Source organism: Schistocerca serialis, chromosome 2 (assembly GCF_023864345.2).
Source record: "Schistocerca serialis cubense isolate TAMUIC-IGC-003099 chromosome 2, iqSchSeri2.2, whole genome shotgun sequence".
In the NCBI taxonomy this organism is placed as follows: Eukaryota; Metazoa; Arthropoda; class Insecta; order Orthoptera; family Acrididae; genus Schistocerca; species Schistocerca serialis.
The window spans coordinates 277,753,542-277,766,945 of NC_064639.1; the positions used below are offsets into that span (position 1 = coordinate 277,753,542).

Here is a 13,404-nt window from a genome sequence, read left to right on the forward strand (position 1 = left end):
CAACAGCACGATTCTGGCCGTGTTCTCCTAAGTGAAACCAAAAATTTGTATCAAACACAAGCGCACCTACGGCAACCAAACTGTTTCTTCGGTAGTGTGAGCTACAAACAGAGAGTGTTGGCTGTAAATACGACGTTCCCTCGTGAGGTTACTTCCGCGCCACAGCCGCAAACACGTCAAAAGGGACACCTGTGGTATGAAAACGACTCTTGTCTGGAGATGCAGAGTGCTAACGACAGTGTGAGGAAACAGTGCAGGCTGACCAGTACATCCTCTGTACAATAACAGTCGCTGATGAAATACAGAGAGCTCGAAATAAATTCATATACTCAAAATATTACTTTATGGAGATTACAACGTGACCAAAACTTGAGATATTATTCGACAGATAGACCTCTGCATTCTGTCTAATCTCTGATGTCTGTAACAGACGACTTAGTTTCGAACAAAATGTATTGAGTGCCGTGATTATACGGATTTGAGAAACTCTTTTGGTGGTACATTCTGCGCTATATTTGTGCGGCTGCACCTGGCGAACGTGTAACGGGTGCAGAACTCATGCCGGTGTACTGTGGCAACGTGGATGCGACAATTACATCAACTGTAAGTTCTCTAATAGAACAAACGAGGAGCATCAAATCAAGTGTCAGGATGGCCGAGCGGTCTAAGGCGCCAGACTCAAGGAAAAACCTTGGCTGCAGTAGCAGCTAGAGCCTTCTGGTCCTCGAATGAGGTCGTGGGTTCGAATCCCACTCCTGACACAGATTTTGTCGCTTCTCTGGAGCACCCTGTGTATCGTTGAGATCCTTTGTAAAGTGCAACAGCACGATTCTGGCCGTGTTCTCCTAAGTGAAACCAAAAATTTGTATCAAACACAAGCGCACCTACGGCAACCAAACTGTTTCTTCGGTAGTGTGAGCTACAAACAGAGAGTGTTGGCTGTAAATACGACGTTCCCTCGTGAGGTTACTTCCGCGCCACAGCCGCAAACACGTCAAAAGGGACACCTGTGGTATGAAAACGACTCTTGTCTGGAGATGCAGAGTGCTAACGACAGTGTGAGGAAACAGTGCAGGCTGACCAGTACATCCTCTGTACAATAACAGTCGCTGATGAAATACAGAGAGCTCGAAATAAATTCATATACTCAAAATATTACTTTATGGAGATTACAACGTGACCAAAACTTGAGATATTATTCGACAGATAGACCTCTGCATTCTGTCTAATCTCTGATGTCTGTAACAGACGACTTAGTTTCGAACAAAATGTATTGAGTGCCGTGATTATACGGATTTGAGAAACTCTTTTGGTGGTACATTCTGCGCTATATTTGTGCGGCTGCACCTGGCGAACGTGTAACGGGTGCAGAACTCATGCCGGTGTACTGTGGCAACGTGGATGCGACAATTACATCAACTGTAAGTTCTCTAATAGAACAAACGAGGAGCATCAAATCAAGTGTCAGGATGGCCGAGCGGTCTAAGGCGCCAGACTCAAGGAAAAACCTTGGCTGCAGTAGCAGCTAGAGCCTTCTGGTCCTCGAATGAGGTCGTGGGTTCGAATCCCACTCCTGACACAGATTTTGTCGCTTCTCTGGAGCACCCTGTGTATCGTTGAGATCCTTTGTAAAGTGCAACAGCACGATTCTGGCCGTGTTCTCCTAAGTGAAACCAAAAATTTGTATCAAACACAAGCGCACCTACGGCAACCAAACTGTTTCTTCGGTAGTGTGAGCTACAAACAGAGAGTGTTGGTTGTAAATACGACGTTCCCTCGTGAGGTTACTTCCGCGCCACAGCCGCAAACACGTCAAAAGGGACACCTGTGGTATGAAAACGACTCTTGTCTGGAGATGCAGAGTGCTAACGACAGTGTGAGGAAACAGTGCAGGCTGACCAGTACATCCTCTGTACAATAACAGTCGCTGATGAAATACAGAGAGCTCGAAATAAATTCATATACTCAAAATATTACTTTATGGAGATTACAACGTGACCAAAACTTGAGATATTATTCGACAGATGGACCTCTGCATTCTGTCTAATCTCTGATGTCTGTAACAGACGACCTAGTTTCGAACAAAATGTATTGAGTGCCGTGATTATACGGATTTGAGAAACTCTTTTGGTGGTACATTCTGCGCTATATTTGTGCGGCTGCACCTGGCGAACGTGTAACGGGTGCAGAACTCATGCCGGTGTACTGTGGCAACGTGGATGCGACAATTACATCAACTGTAAGTTCTCTAATAGAACAAACGAGGAGCATCAAATCAAGTGTCAGGATGGCCGAGCGGTCTAAGGCGCCAGACTCAAGGAAAAACCTTGGCTGCAGTAGCAGCTAGAGCCTTCTGGTCCTCGAATGAGGTCGTGGGTTCGAATCCCACTCCTCACACAGATTTTGTCGCTTCTCTGGAGCACCCTGTGTATCGTTGAGATCCTTTGTAAAGTGCAACAGCACGATTCTGGCCGTGTTCTCCTAAGTGAAACCAAAAATTTGTATCAAACACAAGCGCACCTACGGCAACCAAACTGTTTCTTCGGTAGTGTGAGCTACAAACAGAGAGTGTTGGTTGTAAATACGACGTTCCCTCGTGAGGTTACTTCCGCGCCACAGCCGCAAACACGTCAAAAGGGACACCTGTGGTATGAAAACGACTCTTGTCTGGAGATGCAGAGTGCTAACGACAGTGTGAGGAAACAGTGCAGGCTGACCAGTACATCCTCTGTACAATAACAGTCGCTGATGAAATACAGAGAGCTCGAAATAAATTCATATACTCAAAATATTACTTTATGGAGATTACAACGTGACCAAAACTTGAGATATTATTCGACAGATGGACCTCTGCATTCTGTCTAATCTCTGATGTCTGTAACAGACGACCTAGTTTCGAACAAAATGTATTGAGTGCCGTGATTATACGGATTTGAGAAACTCTTTTGGTGGTACATTCTGCGCTATATTTGTGCGGCTGCACCTGGCGAACGTGTAACGGGTGCAGAACTCATGCCGGTGTACTGTGGCAACGTGGATGCGACAATTACATCAACTGTAAGTTCTCTAATAGAACAAACGAGGAGCATCAAATCAAGTGTCGGGATGGCCGAGCGGTCTAAGGCGCCAGACTCAAGGAAAAACCTTGGCTGCAGTAGCAGCTAGAGCCTTCTGGTCCTCGAATGAGGGCGTGGGTTCGAATCCCACTCCTCACACAGATTTTGTCGCTTCTCTGGAGCACCCTGTGTATCGTTGAGATCCTTTGTAAAGTGCAACAGCACGATTCTGGCCGTGTTCTCCTAAGTGAAACCAAAAATTTGTATCAAACACAAGCGCACCTACGGCAACCAAACTGTTTCTTCGGTAGTGTGAGCTACAAACAGAGAGTGTTGGTTGTAAATACGACGTTCCCTCGTGAGGTTACTTCCGCGCCACAGCCGCAAACACGTCAAAAGGGACACCTGTGGTATGAAAACGACTCTTGTCTGGAGATGCAGAGTGCTAACGACAGTGTGAGGAAACAGTGCAGGCTGACCAGTACATCCTCTGTACAATAACAGTCGCTGATGAAATACAGAGAGCTCGAAATAAATTCATATACTCAAAATATTACTTTATGGAGATTACAACGTGACCAAAACTTGAGATATTATTCGACAGATAGACCTCTGCATTCTGTCTAATCTCTGATGTCTGTAACAGACGACTTAGTTTCGAACAAAATGTATTGAGTGCCGTGATTATACGGATTTGAGAAACTCTTTTGGTGGTACATTCTGCGCTATATTTGTGCGGCTGCACCTGGCGAACGTGTAACGGGTGCAGAACTCATGCCGGTGTACTGTGGCAACGTGGATGCGACAATTACATCAACTGTAAGTTCTCTAATAGAACAAACGAGGAGCATCAAATCAAGTGTCAGGATGGCCGAGCGGTCTAAGGCGCCAGACTCAAGGAAAAACCTTGGCTGCAGTAGCAGCTAGAGCCTTCTGGTCCTCGAATGAGGTCGTGGGTTCGAATCCCACTCCTGACACAGATTTTGTCGCTTCTCTGGAGCACCCTGTGTATCGTTGAGATCCTTTGTAAAGTGCAACAGCACGATTCTGGCCGTGTTCTCCTAAGTGAAACCAAAAATTTGTATCAAACACAAGCGCACCTACGGCAACCAAACTGTTTCTTCGGTAGTGTGAGCTACAAACAGAGAGTGTTGGTTGTAAATACGACGTTCCCTCGTGAGGTTACTTCCGCGCCACAGCCGCAAACACGTCAAAAGGGACACCTGTGGTATGAAAACGACTCTTGTCTGGAGATGCAGAGTGCTAACGACAGTGTGAGGAAACAGTGCAGGCTGACCAGTACATCCTCTGTACAATAACAGTCGCTGATGAAATACAGAGAGCTCGAAATAAATTCATATACTCAAAATATTACTTTATGGAGATTACAACGTGACCAAAACTTGAGATATTATTCGACAGATAGACCTCTGCATTCTGTCTAATCTCTGATGTCTGTAACAGACGACTTAGTTTCGAACAAAATGTATTCAGTGCCGTGATTATACGGATTTGAGAAACTCTTTTGGTGGTACATTCTGCGCTATATTTGTGCGGCTGCACCTGGCGAACGTGTAACGGGTGCAGAACTCATGCCGGTGTACTGTGGCAACGTGGATGCGACAATTACATCAACTGTAAGTTCTCTAATAGAACAAACGAGGAGCATCAAATCAAGTGTCAGGATGGCCGAGCGGTCTAAGGCGCCAGACTCAAGGAAAAACCTTGGCTGCAGTAGCAGCTAGAGCCTTCTGGTCCTCGAATGAGGTCGTGGGTTCGAATCCCACTCCTGACACAGATTTTGTCGCTTCTCTGGAGCACCCTGTGTATCGTTGAGATCCTTTGTAAAGTGCAACAGCACGATTCTGGCCGTGTTCTCCTAAGTGAAACCAAAAATTTGTATCAAACACAAGCGCACCTACGGCAACCAAACTGTTTCTTCGGTAGTGTGAGCTACAAACAGAGAGTGTTGGTTGTAAATACGACGTTCCCTCGTGAGGTTACTTCCGCGCCACAGCCGCAAACACGTCAAAAGGGACACCTGTGGTATGAAAACGACTCTTGTCTGGAGATGCAGAGTGCTAACGACAGTGTGAGGAAACAGTGCAGGCTGACCAGTACATCCTCTGTACAATAACAGTCGCTGATGAAATACAGAGAGCTCGAAATAAATTCATATACTCAAAATATTACTTTATGGAGATTACAACGTGACCAAAACTTGAGATATTATTCGACAGATAGACCTCTGCATTCTGTCTAATCTCTGATGTCTGTAACAGACGACTTAGTTTCGAACAAAATGTATTGAGTGCCGTGATTATACGGATTTGAGAAACTCTTTTGGTGGTACATTCTGCGCTATATTTGTGCGGCTGCACCTGGCGAACGTGTAACGGGTGCAGAACTCATGCCGGTGTACTGTGGCAACGTGGATGCGACAATTACATCAACTGTAAGTTCTCTAATAGAACAAACGAGGAGCATCAAATCAAGTGTCAGGATGGCCGAGCGGTCTAAGGCGCCAGACTCAAGGAAAAACCTTGGCTGCAGTAGCAGCTAGAGCCTTCTGGTCCTCGAATGAGGGCGTGGGTTCGAATCCCACTCCTGACACAGATTTTGTCGCTTCTCTGGAGCACCCTGTGTATCGTTGAGATCCTTTGTAAAGTGCAACAGCACGATTCTGGCCGTGTTCTCCTAAGTGAAACCAAAAATTTGTATCAAACACAAGCGCACCTACGGCAACCAAACTGTTTCTTCGGTAGTGTGAGCTACAAACAGAGAGTGTTGGTTGTAAATACGACGTTCCCTCGTGAGGTTACTTCCGCGCCACAGCCGCAAACACGTCAAAAGGGACACCTGTGGTATGAAAACGACTCTTGTCTGGAGATGCAGAGTGCTAACGACAGTGTGAGGAAACAGTGCAGGCTGACCAGTACATCCTCTGTACAATAACAGTCGCTGATGAAATACAGAGAGCTCGAAATAAATTCATATACTCAAAATATTACTTTATGGAGATTACAACGTGACCAAAACTTGAGATATTATTCGACAGATAGACCTCTGCATTCTGTCTAATCTCTGATGTCTGTAACAGACGACTTAGTTTCGAACAAAATGTATTGAGTGCCGTGATTATACGGATTTGAGAAACTCTTTTGGTGGTACATTCTGCGCTATATTTGTGCGGCTGCACCTGGCGAACGTGTAACGGGTGCAGAACTCATGCCGGTGTACTGTGGCAACGTGGATGCGACAATTACATCAACTGTAAGTTCTCTAATAGAACAAACGAGGAGCATCAAATCAAGTGTCAGGATGGCCGAGCGGTCTAAGGCGCCAGACTCAAGGAAAAACCTTGGCTGCAGTAGCAGCTAGAGCCTTCTGGTCCTCGAATGAGGGCGTGGGTTCGAATCCCACTCCTGACACAGATTTTGTCGCTTCTCTGGAGCACCCTGTGTATCGTTGAGATCCTTTGTAAAGTGCAACAGCACGATTCTGGCCGTGTTCTCCTAAGTGAAACCAAAAATTTGTATCAAACACAAGCGCACCTACGGCAACCAAACTGTTTCTTCGGTAGTGTGAGCTACAAACAGAGAGTGTTGGTTGTAAATACGACGTTCCCTCGTGAGGTTACTTCCGCGCCACAGCCGCAAACACGTCAAAAGGGACACCTGTGGTATGAAAACGACTCTTGTCTGGAGATGCAGAGTGCTAACGACAGTGTGAGGAAACAGTGCAGGCTGACCAGTACATCCTCTGTACAATAACAGTCGCTGATGAAATACAGAGAGCTCGAAATAAATTCATATACTCAAAATATTACTTTATGGAGATTACAACGTGACCAAAACTTGAGATATTATTCGACAGATAGACCTCTGCATTCTGTCTAATCTCTGATGTCTGTAACAGACGACTTAGTTTCGAACAAAATGTATTGAGTGCCGTGATTATACGGATTTGAGAAACTCTTTTGGTGGTACATTCTGCGCTATATTTGTGCGGCTGCACCTGGCGAACGTGTAACGGGTGCAGAACTCATGCCGGTGTACTGTGGCAACGTGGATGCGACAATTACATCAACTGTAAGTTCTCTAATAGAACAAACGAGGAGCATCAAATCAAGTGTCAGGATGGCCGAGCGGTCTAAGGCGCCAGACTCAAGGAAAAACCTTGGCTGCAGTAGCAGCTAGAGCCTTCTGGTCCTCGAATGAGGGCGTGGGTTCGAATCCCACTCCTGACACAGATTTTGTCGCTTCTCTGGAGCACCCTGTGTATCGTTGAGATCCTTTGTAAAGTGCAACAGCACGATTCTGGCCGTGTTCTCCTAAGTGAAACCAAAAATTTGTATCAAACACAAGCGCACCTACGGCAACCAAACTGTTTCTTCGGTAGTGTGAGCTACAAACAGAGAGTGTTGGTTGTAAATACGACGTTCCCTCGTGAGGTTACTTCCGCGCCACAGCCGCAAACACGTCAAAAGGGACACCTGTGGTATGAAAACGACTCTTGTCTGGAGATGCAGAGTGCTAACGACAGTGTGAGGAAACAGTGCAGGCTGACCAGTACATCCTCTGTACAATAACAGTCGCTGATGAAATACAGAGAGCTCGAAATAAATTCATATACTCAAAATATTACTTTATGGAGATTACAACGTGACCAAAACTTGAGATATTATTCGACAGATAGACCTCTGCATTCTGTCTAATCTCTGATGTCTGTAACAGACGACTTAGTTTCGAACAAAATGTATTGAGTGCCGTGATTATACGGATTTGAGAAACTCTTTTGGTGGTACATTCTGCGCTATATTTGTGCGGCTGCACCTGGCGAACGTGTAACGGGTGCAGAACTCATGCCGGTGTACTGTGGCAACGTGGATGCGACAATTACATCAACTGTAAGTTCTCTAATAGAACAAACGAGGAGCATCAAATCAAGTGTCAGGATGGCCGAGCGGTCTAAGGCGCCAGACTCAAGGAAAAACCTTGGCTGCAGTAGCAGCTAGAGCCTTCTGGTCCTCGAATGAGGGCGTGGGTTCGAATCCCACTCCTGACACAGATTTTGTCGCTTCTCTGGAGCACCCTGTGTATCGTTGAGATCCTTTGTAAAGTGCAACAGCACGATTCTGGCCGTGTTCTCCTAAGTGAAACCAAAAATTTGTATCAAACACAAGCGCACCTACGGCAACCAAACTGTTTCTTCGGTAGTGTGAGCTACAAACAGAGAGTGTTGGTTGTAAATACGACGTTCCCTCGTGAGGTTACTTCCGCGCCACAGCCGCAAACACGTCAAAAGGGACACCTGTGGTATGAAAACGACTCTTGTCTGGAGATGCAGAGTGCTAACGACAGTGTGAGGAAACAGTGCAGGCTGACCAGTACATCCTCTGTACAATAACAGTCGCTGATGAAATACAGAGAGCTCGAAATAAATTCATATACTCAAAATATTACTTTATGGAGATTACAACGTGACCAAAACTTGAGATATTATTCGACAGATAGACCTCTGCATTCTGTCTAATCTCTGATGTCTGTAACAGACGACTTAGTTTCGAACAAAATGTATTGAGTGCCGTGATTATACGGATTTGAGAAACTCTTTTGGTGGTACATTCTGCGCTATATTTGTGCGGCTGCACCTGGCGAACGTGTAACGGGTGCAGAACTCATGCCGGTGTACTGTGGCAACGTGGATGCGACAATTACATCAACTGTAAGTTCTCTAATAGAACAAACGAGGAGCATCAAATCAAGTGTCAGGATGGCCGAGCGGTCTAAGGCGCCAGACTCAAGGAAAAACCTTGGCTGCAGTAGCAGCTAGAGCCTTCTGGTCCTCGAATGAGGTCGTGGGTTCGAATCCCACTCCTGACACAGATTTTGTCGCTTCTCTGGAGCACCCTGTGTATCGTTGAGATCCTTTGTAAAGTGCAACAGCACGATTCTGGCCGTGTTCTCCTAAGTGAAACCAAAAATTTGTATCAAACACAAGCGCACCTACGGCAACCAAACTGTTTCTTCGGTAGTGTGAGCTACAAACAGAGAGTGTTGGTTGTAAATACGACGTTCCCTCGTGAGGTTACTTCCGCGCCACAGCCGCAAACACGTCAAAAGGGACACCTGTGGTATGAAAACGACTCTTGTCTGGAGATGCAGAGTGCTAACGACAGTGTGAGGAAACAGTGCAGGCTGACCAGTACATCCTCTGTACAATAACAGTCGCTGATGAAATACAGAGAGCTCGAAATAAATTCATATACTCAAAATATTACTTTATGGAGATTACAACGTGACCAAAACTTGAGATATTATTCGACAGATAGACCTCTGCATTCTGTCTAATCTCTGATGTCTGTAACAGACGACTTAGTTTCGAACAAAATGTATTGAGTGCCGTGATTATACGGATTTGAGAAACTCTTTTGGTGGTACATTCTGCGCTATATTTGTGCGGCTGCACCTGGCGAACGTGTAACGGGTGCAGAACTCATGCCGGTGTACTGTGGCAACGTGGATGCGACAATTACATCAACTGTAAGTTCTCTAATAGAACAAACGAGGAGCATCAAATCAAGTGTCAGGATGGCCGAGCGGTTTAAGGCGCCAGACTCAAGGAAAAACCTTGGCTGCAGTAGCAGCTAGAGCCTTCTGGTCCTCGAATGAGGGCGTGGGTTCGAATCCCACTCCTGACACAGATTTTGTCGCTTCTCTGGAGCACCCTGTGTATCGTTGAGATCCTTTGTAAAGTGCAACAGCACGATTCTGGCCGTGTTCTCCTAAGTGAAACCAAAAATTTGTATCAAACACAAGCGCACCTACGGCAACCAAACTGTTTCTTCGGTAGTGTGAGCTACAAACAGAGAGTGTTGGTTGTAAATACGACGTTCCCTCGTGAGGTTACTTCCGCGCCACAGCCGCAAACACGTCAAAAGGGACACCTGTGGTATGAAAACGACTCTTGTCTGGAGATGCAGAGTGCTAACGACAGTGTGAGGAAACAGTGCAGGCTGACCAGTACATCCTCTGTACAATAACAGTCGCTGATGAAATACAGAGAGCTCGAAATAAATTCATATACTCAAAATATTACTTTATGGAGATTACAACGTGACCAAAACTTGAGATATTATACGACAGATAGACCTCTGCATTCTGTCTAATCTCTGATGTCTGTAACAGACGACTTAGTTTCGAACAAAATGTATTGAGTGCCGTGATTATACGGATTTGAGAAACTCTTTTGGTGGTACATTCTGCGCTATATTTGTGCGGCTGCACCTGGCGAACGTGTAACGGGTGCAGAACTCATGCCGGTGTACTGTGGCAACGTGGATGCGACAATTACATCAACTGTAAGTTCTCTAATAGAACAAACGAGGAGCATCAAATCAAGTGTCAGGATGGCCGAGCGGTCTAAGGCGCCAGACTCAAGGAAAAACCTTGGCTGCAGTAGCAGCTAGAGCCTTCTGGTCCTCGAATGAGGGCGTGGGTTCGAATCCCACTCCTGACACAGATTTTGTCGCTTCTCTGGAGCACCCTGTGTATCGTTGAGATCCTTTGTAAAGTGCAACAGCACGATTCTGGCCGTGTTCTCCTAAGTGAAACCAAAAATTTGTATCAAACACAAGCGCACCTACGGCAACCAAACTGTTTCTTCGGTAGTGTGAGCTACAAACAGAGAGTGTTGGTTGTAAATACGACGTTCCCTCGTGAGGTTACTTCCGCGCCACAGCCGCAAACACGTCAAAAGGGACACCTGTGGTATGAAAACGACTCTTGTCTGGAGATGCAGAGTGCTAACGACAGTGTGAGGAAACAGTGCAGGCTGACCAGTACATCCTCTGTACAATAACAGTCGCTGATGAAATACAGAGAGCTCGAAATAAATTCATATACTCAAAATATTACTTTATGGAGATTACAACGTGACCAAAACTTGAGATATTATTCGACAGATAGACCTCTGCATTCTGTCTAATCTCTGATGTCTGTAACAGACGACTTAGTTTCGAACAAAATGTATTGAGTGCCGTGATTATACGGATTTGAGAAACTCTTTTGGTGGTACATTCTGCGCTATATTTGTGCGGCTGCACCTGGCGAACGTGTAACGGGTGCAGAACTCATGCCGGTGTACTGTGGCAACGTGGATGCGACAATTACATCAACTGTAAGTTCTCTAATAGAACAAACGAGGAGCATCAAATCAAGTGTCAGGATGGCCGAGCGGTCTAAGGCGCCAGACTCAAGGAAAAACCTTGGCTGCAGTAGCAGCTAGAGCCTTCTGGTCCTCGAATGAGGGCGTGGGTTCGAATCCCACTCCTGACACAGATTTTGTCGCTTCTCTGGAGCACCCTGTGTATCGTTGAGATCCTTTGTAAAGTGCAACAGCACGATTCTGGCCGTGTTCTCCTAAGTGAAACCAAAAATTTGTATCAAACACAAGCGCACCTACGGCAACCAAACTGTTTCTTCGGTAGTGTGAGCTACAAACAGAGAGTGTTGGTTGTAAATACGACGTTCCCTCGTGAGGTTACTTCCGCGCCACAGCCGCAAACACGTCAAAAGGGACACCTGTGGTATGAAAACGACTCTTGTCTGGAGATGCAGAGTGCTAACGACAGTGTGAGGAAACAGTGCAGGCTGACCAGTACATCCTCTGTACAATAACAGTCGCTGATGAAATACAGAGAGCTCGAAATAAATTCATATACTCAAAATATTACTTTATGGAGATTACAACGTGACCAAAACTTGAGATATTATTCGACAGATAGACCTCTGCATTCTGTCTAATCTCTGATGTCTGTAACAGACGACTTAGTTTCGAACAAAATGTATTGAGTGCCGTGATTATACGGATTTGAGAAACTCTTTTGGTGGTACATTCTGCGCTATATTTGTGCGGCTGCACCTGGCGAACGTGTAACGGGTGCAGAACTCATGCCGGTGTACTGTGGCAACGTGGATGCGACAATTACATCAACTGTAAGTTCTCTAATAGAACAAACGAGGAGCATCAAATCAAGTGTCAGGATGGCCGAGCGGTCTAAGGCGCCAGACTCAAGGAAAAACCTTGGCTGCAGTAGCAGCTAGAGCCTTCTGGTCCTCGAATGAGGGCGTGGGTTCGAATCCCACTCCTGACACAGATTTTGTCGCTTCTCTGGAGCACCCTGTGTATCGTTGAGATCCTTTGTAAAGTGCAACAGCACGATTCTGGCCGTGTTCTCCTAAGTGAAACCAAAAATTTGTATCAAACACAAGCGCACCTACGGCAACCAAACTGTTTCTTCGGTAGTGTGAGCTACAAACAGAGAGTGTTGGTTGTAAATACGACGTTCCCTCGTGAGGTTACTTCCGCGCCACAGCCGCAAACACGTCAAAAGGGACACCTGTGGTATGAAAACGACTCTTGTCTGGAGATGCAGAGTGCTAACGACAGTGTGAGGAAACAGTGCAGGCTGACCAGTACATCCTCTGTACAATAACAGTCGCTGATGAAATACAGAGAGCTCGAAATAAATTCATATACTCAAAATATTACTTTATGGAGATTACAACGTGACCAAAACTTGAGATATTATTCGACAGATAGACCTCTGCATTCTGTCTAATCTCTGATGTCTGTAACAGACGACTTAGTTTCGAACAAAATGTATTGAGTGCCGTGATTATACGGATTTGAGAAACTCTTTTGGTGGTACATTCTGCGCTATATTTGTGCGGCTGCACCTGGCGAACGTGTAACGGGTGCAGAACTCATGCCGGTGTACTGTGGCAACGTGGATGCGACAATTACATCAACTGTAAGTTCTCTAATAGAACAAACGAGGAGCATCAAATCAAGTGTCAGGATGGCCGAGCGGTCTAAGGCGCCAGACTCAAGGAAAAACCTTGGCTGCAGTAGCAGCTAGAGCCTTCTGGTCCTCGAATGAGGTCGTGGGTTCGAATCCCACTCCTGACACAGATTTTGTCGCTTCTCTGGAGCACCCTGTGTATCGTTGAGATCCTTTGTAAAGTGCAACAGCACGATTCTGGCCGTGTTCTCCTAAGTGAAACCAAAAATTTGTATCAAACACAAGCGCACCTACGGCAACCAAACTGTTTCTTCGGTAGTGTGAGCTACAAACAGAGAGTGTTGGTTGTAAATACGACGTTCCCTCGTGAGGTTACTTCCGCGCCACAGCCGCAAACACGTCAAAAGGGACACCTGTGGTATGAAAACGACTCTTGTCTGGAGATGCAGAGTGCTAACGACAGTGTGAGGAAACAGTGCAGGCTGACCAGTACATCCTCTGTACAATAACAGTCGCTGATGAAATACAGAGAGCTCGAAA

General features: G+C 45.9%; 16 non-coding genes across 16 annotated transcripts; all 16 read left to right on the forward strand.

The window, feature by feature from the left end:
* Positions 1-645: 645 nt before the first annotated feature.
* Trnal-caa (transfer RNA leucine (anticodon CAA)) lies at positions 646-761 on the forward strand. Its single transcript has 2 exons — positions 646-683; positions 716-761. It is a non-coding gene; the product is annotated as a tRNA-Leu (tRNA).
* Positions 762-1,463: 702 nt separating this feature from the next.
* Trnal-caa (transfer RNA leucine (anticodon CAA)) lies at positions 1,464-1,579 on the forward strand. The gene is made up of 2 exons: positions 1,464-1,501; positions 1,534-1,579. It is a non-coding gene; the product is annotated as a tRNA-Leu (tRNA).
* A 702-nt stretch (positions 1,580-2,281) lies between these two features.
* On the forward strand, positions 2,282-2,397 carry Trnal-caa (transfer RNA leucine (anticodon CAA)). Its single transcript has 2 exons — positions 2,282-2,319; positions 2,352-2,397. It is a non-coding gene; the product is annotated as a tRNA-Leu (tRNA).
* Positions 2,398-3,099: 702 nt separating this feature from the next.
* On the forward strand, positions 3,100-3,215 carry Trnal-caa (transfer RNA leucine (anticodon CAA)). The gene is made up of 2 exons: positions 3,100-3,137; positions 3,170-3,215. It is a non-coding gene; the product is annotated as a tRNA-Leu (tRNA).
* Positions 3,216-3,917: 702 nt separating this feature from the next.
* Trnal-caa (transfer RNA leucine (anticodon CAA)) lies at positions 3,918-4,033 on the forward strand. The gene is made up of 2 exons: positions 3,918-3,955; positions 3,988-4,033. It is a non-coding gene; the product is annotated as a tRNA-Leu (tRNA).
* Positions 4,034-4,735: 702 nt separating this feature from the next.
* Positions 4,736-4,851, forward strand: Trnal-caa (transfer RNA leucine (anticodon CAA)). The gene is made up of 2 exons: positions 4,736-4,773; positions 4,806-4,851. It is a non-coding gene; the product is annotated as a tRNA-Leu (tRNA).
* A 702-nt stretch (positions 4,852-5,553) lies between these two features.
* Trnal-caa (transfer RNA leucine (anticodon CAA)) lies at positions 5,554-5,669 on the forward strand. The gene is made up of 2 exons: positions 5,554-5,591; positions 5,624-5,669. It is a non-coding gene; the product is annotated as a tRNA-Leu (tRNA).
* Positions 5,670-6,371: 702 nt separating this feature from the next.
* On the forward strand, positions 6,372-6,487 carry Trnal-caa (transfer RNA leucine (anticodon CAA)). The gene is made up of 2 exons: positions 6,372-6,409; positions 6,442-6,487. It is a non-coding gene; the product is annotated as a tRNA-Leu (tRNA).
* A 702-nt stretch (positions 6,488-7,189) lies between these two features.
* On the forward strand, positions 7,190-7,305 carry Trnal-caa (transfer RNA leucine (anticodon CAA)). The gene is made up of 2 exons: positions 7,190-7,227; positions 7,260-7,305. It is a non-coding gene; the product is annotated as a tRNA-Leu (tRNA).
* Positions 7,306-8,007: 702 nt separating this feature from the next.
* Positions 8,008-8,123, forward strand: Trnal-caa (transfer RNA leucine (anticodon CAA)). The gene is made up of 2 exons: positions 8,008-8,045; positions 8,078-8,123. It is a non-coding gene; the product is annotated as a tRNA-Leu (tRNA).
* Positions 8,124-8,825: 702 nt separating this feature from the next.
* On the forward strand, positions 8,826-8,941 carry Trnal-caa (transfer RNA leucine (anticodon CAA)). The gene is made up of 2 exons: positions 8,826-8,863; positions 8,896-8,941. It is a non-coding gene; the product is annotated as a tRNA-Leu (tRNA).
* Positions 8,942-9,643: 702 nt separating this feature from the next.
* Trnal-caa (transfer RNA leucine (anticodon CAA)) lies at positions 9,644-9,759 on the forward strand. Its single transcript has 2 exons — positions 9,644-9,681; positions 9,714-9,759. It is a non-coding gene; the product is annotated as a tRNA-Leu (tRNA).
* Positions 9,760-10,461: 702 nt separating this feature from the next.
* On the forward strand, positions 10,462-10,577 carry Trnal-caa (transfer RNA leucine (anticodon CAA)). Its single transcript has 2 exons — positions 10,462-10,499; positions 10,532-10,577. It is a non-coding gene; the product is annotated as a tRNA-Leu (tRNA).
* Positions 10,578-11,279: 702 nt separating this feature from the next.
* Positions 11,280-11,395, forward strand: Trnal-caa (transfer RNA leucine (anticodon CAA)). Its single transcript has 2 exons — positions 11,280-11,317; positions 11,350-11,395. It is a non-coding gene; the product is annotated as a tRNA-Leu (tRNA).
* Positions 11,396-12,097: 702 nt separating this feature from the next.
* On the forward strand, positions 12,098-12,213 carry Trnal-caa (transfer RNA leucine (anticodon CAA)). Its single transcript has 2 exons — positions 12,098-12,135; positions 12,168-12,213. It is a non-coding gene; the product is annotated as a tRNA-Leu (tRNA).
* Positions 12,214-12,915: 702 nt separating this feature from the next.
* Trnal-caa (transfer RNA leucine (anticodon CAA)) lies at positions 12,916-13,031 on the forward strand. The gene is made up of 2 exons: positions 12,916-12,953; positions 12,986-13,031. It is a non-coding gene; the product is annotated as a tRNA-Leu (tRNA).
* Positions 13,032-13,404: the final 373 nt, after the last annotated feature.